A 5039-nucleotide genomic window follows, 5' to 3' on the forward strand; every position below is an offset into this window, starting at 1 on the left:
ATTTGGATATGAGAGATCATCAAGATCAAGAATACATAAAACCTAGAATAAGGTTCAAGGCTTTTAGTGAAGAAAGGCAAAAACTTGAAAGCCCAGTAAAACTTCCTCCCCAGAAGAGGAGAATAAGTCGTCAATACTTAAAGCAATTATTCTTATTGATAATTCAGTGCCAAGGACAAAAATTCAAATAAAGTTAGCGAATGAGAGTTATTTGATACAAAGGTTCAGTAGTATACCCAGGATCCTGGATGCTGGGGACTTTATCTATCATACAGTCCTGAATTTGCAACTCTTGACTTCATCTTGTGACTTAATTTCCAAACAGAGAGCTAACTGATGAAAGCCTGGTACAAGAAGCAGGTACTCTTAATACTATGGTATTCCAGAAAATGATATTGCTCCTATCCATGTAATAGCAGGTGGGAAAGATAATGTGCCTTATTTATAAGGAAAATATTTCCAGTGTAAAAACCATCAAATTATTTTTATTACTTTCACAGTTGCATTTTGGTTTTATTCTTATTCTGTCTTTCAGTCTTAGTGTAGATATATCTGGACTAGGGATAGATTTTGAGATAAATATGTTTGAGGTTTTAGTTGCAGGGCTGGCTTATGTTGACAGCTTTTAAATATCCAGGCAAACCAATTTGTTACCTGTTCAGTTTAATGTAACAACATTTGTTTGCATGAAAATGAACAAAACCCCTTTCTGATAAATGCACTTGGTAGAATTTGCACTAAGGTTTCTTGAGGCTGCATTAATGAATAGCCATTAAGAAATCTTTTTAGCAAATAAGTTGAACTTTTTTTTTTTGAGAGGGCATCTCTCATATTTATTGATCAAATGGTTGTTAACAACAATAAAATTCTGTATAGGGGAGTCAATGCACAATCATTAATCAACCCCAAGCCTAGTTCTCAACAGTCTCCAATCTTCTGAAGCATAACGAACAAGTTTTTACATGGCGAACAAATTCTTACATAGTGAATAAGTTCTTACATGGTGAACAGTGCAAGGGCAGTCATCACAGAAACTTTCAGTTTTGATTATGCATCGTGAACTATAAACAATCAGGTCAAATATGAATATTCGTTTGATTTTTATACTTGATTTATATGTGAATCCCACATTTCTCCCTTATTATTGTTGTTATTATTATTATTATTATTTTTAATAAAATGCTGAAGTGGTAGGTAGATGCAAGATAAAGGTAGAAAACATAGTTTAGTGCTGTAAGAGGGCAAATGTAGATGATCAGGTGTGTGCCTGTAGACTAAGTATTAATCCAAGCTAGACAAAGGCAACAAAACATCCATGGATGCAGAAGATTTCTCTCAAAACAGGGGGGGTGGGGTTCTAAGCCTCACCTCTGTTGATCCCCAGTTTCTCACCTGATGGCCCCCCTGCGACTGTGCCTGTCTTAGGTTGTTCCTCCCTTGAGGAATCTTACCCGTCTCTGGCTATAAATTGAACATTTTTACATAATGTATATTAAAAAGTATCTATCTTCTGACTTTGGAATGGTTTAATCATACATGTAGAAATAATTATTTCTACAATTAAGATTTTTTGCATCCTTTTTACTTAGCTACATTGCTAGTATACAAAAGTACAGTTTGGCATTGTAGTTTATCGAGTCGTGACCATCTTAAACTAGAAACAAAAAGATATAAAGGTCAGCAATCCTTGGGAAGATATGGTAAGCAGGACTTTAAAATCGAGTAATTACAATCCCTCCCAGAGCCTATCTTGACCACATTTATTTATTCATTCAATACATTTTTCTAGGGGGTCCACTATATATACTAAACACTGTTCTAACTGCTCAACCCTGAGTATATGCTACACCAGGACAAAATTAGTGGAGAGATTCAGCAATGTATTTTGTCATACATACTGGATCTGAAGAATGACCAGCCTAAACATTTGCATTTTGGCTAAAGCCAATTATTTCCTGAATGATTCCGGCTGCATCAGGAATGACAAAAACACTTTTTCCTCCCAGATACCACTTCATCTTTGGTCACTACTCGTAGTTATTAGTTTCCTATTGCTGCTGTTATCCTTAAAAGTAAAACTGCCAGTTATTTTACCAGAAAAATGGGTTTATCAGGAATAACAGAATTGCTAGTATACAAAAGTACAGTTTGGCATTGTAGTTTATGAGTCGTGACCATCGTAAACTAGAAACAAAAAGACATAAAGGTCAGCAATCCTTGGGAAGATATGGTAAGCAGGACTTTAAAATCAAGTAATTATAATCCCTTCCGGAGCCTGATTTGATCACATTTATTTATTCATTCAATACGTTTTTCTAGGGGGCCCACTATATATACTAAACACTAAGCAACATAAGGCAAAACCACAGGTAAGTGCCATAAACAAAGAAGAGGAACATTGAACAAGGAGGAAGTTGGGAAGGGTTGTTTTGAACTAAAGTCCACTGAAAGAAAGAGTTCAGGATGTTGAAGGTTTCTCATTGGCTGAGCTGGGGGGTAGTCAGTTTCTTGTAGGAGACGTAATGTACATCTTTCTCTGTTGGGGCCTGTAATTGATGATCCTTTCCTGTTGATGATTCTTCTGTTGTGTCTATAATTAACAATTCTTCCTGTAATTGAGTTGCAGTTGTTTGGCTCCCCCTTCTAGTCTCCAAACTCCACTTGAATGTGGTTTCCTTTATTAATTTTCACACTGCCATAACAAATTACTACACTGTTTAGTGGCTTAAAGTAACACAGATTCATGACTTTGTAAATCCATGGAAGTTCAACAGGGGTCTTGCTGGGCTGCAGTCAAGGAGATAGCAGGACTGTACTCCTTTCAGGAGGCTCTAACAGAAAATCCTTTCCAGCTTCTCGAGGCTGCCTGCTTTCCTTGGTTTGTGGTCCCTTTCTCAGTCTTCAAAGCCAACAACGTTGCACTTCTCTGACCCTTCGTCTGTCATCCTGTGTCACTTACAACATCCAGAAAACGTTCTCATTCTCTGTTAAAGGACTCATGTGATTAGATTGGCCCAGCAGATAATTCAAGATTACCTCCCCCATCTTAAAATAGGTAGTACCCTTAACCACCTCTGCAAAATTGCCTTTGCCATGTAAAGTAACATAACCCAGGTTCCTTATGGAGGCTCCAGGGGAGAATCTGTCCTTTGCCTGTTCAACTTGCATGGGATACCGGCACCCCTTGGATCATGGCCATATCTCTCCAAACTCTACTTCTCTCTCTACATCGTGTACTACCAAACTTTGATTTTCTTTCTCCCCTTTTATAAGGACCCTTGTGATTACATGTAGCCTGCCTAGATAACCCAGGATAATCTCATCTCAATTTGCTTGATTTAATCATATCTACAAAGTTCCTTTTACTACATAGGATAACATATTCACAAATTCTAGAGTTGGGACATAAAATTTTTTGGAAGGCCATTATTCTGCTTGCCACAGTCCATCTTTGCCCCAGATCTACATCCATTCCAAATAAATTCACCCTATCCAAAGGTGTTTAAAAGTTTCAACCCATTAGAGCATCAACTCAAAGTCAGAAATTCTATCTGTATTTCACCAGTTTAAAAGTCCTAAATCTCATCATTTAAATTATCTAAGTCAAGTATGGGTGAGGGTTTTGGTATGATTTCTGTAGTACAATTCCTCTCCATCTATGCACCTGTGAACCTACAAAACAAATTATCTACTCCAAATATAATTGTAAGACAAGCACAGACAGTTACAGATAGTCCCATCAAAAAGCAGAAAATAGAGTGAAAAAAGGATCTACCATTCCCAAGAAATTTAGAAATCCAGGCAGCCACACCACATTCATTAGGTTTTTAGGCCTGGGATTAAGTAGTTCACAGCCCCATCCTTTGGGCTTGTGACACCCTCTCAGGGTCATATTTCCTTTTCCATGAAAGGTGGCACATGTTTGTAGCTGAGCAGTTTTATCAGCTTGATTCTTGACTGTAGGATTTTGGGGGGTCCAAATCACCTTCTTTAATTTTATACTCTATCCCTTTCAATCTAAGATGGTAGTGTTTCTGCTGGTTTAACATTCTCAAGAAACTTGTGGGTCTCCTGTGTATGTCATGGTAGACAGGAAGCTTCTCCACCAATCTTTCCTAGATAATCCCATCCCTATGTCTGGCTTTTTATGAGGCGATCTGTGAACCACAACCTTAAATTCTTCAAAGAGCTTTTTGTGTGACTGAATACTCAAATCTTCTGGTATTTCTGAGATATTAGCAGAAGGTTGTATCGCTGCACCCTCATCTCTTTCTCTAGAGCAGGATTTCCTGATGGTCAGTCTCTTATTTTAGCATCTTGTGATGGATACGCTGAGAATTTCCCAAAATGTCAAGTTCTAATTTCTTTCTATTTAACAGTTTTTTCCTCAATTGATCTACCTCCTCTCACATCTTGCTATAATCAGCAAGAAGAAAGCATGCCACACCTTCCACACTGGGCTTGGAAATCTCCTCAGCTAAATATCTAAGTTAGTCTCTTACAACTTCTTGCTTTCCACATAATTGCAGGACACAATTCAGCCAAGCTTCTTACCACTGTATAAAAAGAATCCCTTTTCCTCTAGTTTCCAGTACATGACCCTCATTTCCTTCTGAGCTATCACTGGAAGTGACTTTAATGTCCTTATTTCTACTAACAGTCATTTCACAATGACTTAGATAGTCTTTAAATTTAGGTATTGTCCGCTATGCTCCTTAACTTCCTTTGAGCTCTCACTGGCATTAACATCCGTACATCTACTAACAATCTTTTCAAAGTAATCCTGGCTCTTCCTGTTATACTCCTCAAAATTCTTCCCAGCCTGTACCCATTGTCCAATTCCCAAGCCACTTCTACATTTTTAGGTATTTGTCACAGCAGCCCCCCACTTCCAGGTACTGAGAAAAGTCTATTATGCCTACTCCCTGCTTATTGACTCGAATATGCTAATAGGAGATTCAAAATCCACCTTCTTCAGGGGCTCTGATTATTTCAAGGAAGGGAATTTACCTGTGCTAGGGGATTAATCCTGGGAGTGC

Source organism: Manis javanica, chromosome 12 (assembly GCF_040802235.1).
Source record: "Manis javanica isolate MJ-LG chromosome 12, MJ_LKY, whole genome shotgun sequence".
In the NCBI taxonomy this organism is placed as follows: Eukaryota; Metazoa; Chordata; class Mammalia; order Pholidota; family Manidae; genus Manis; species Manis javanica.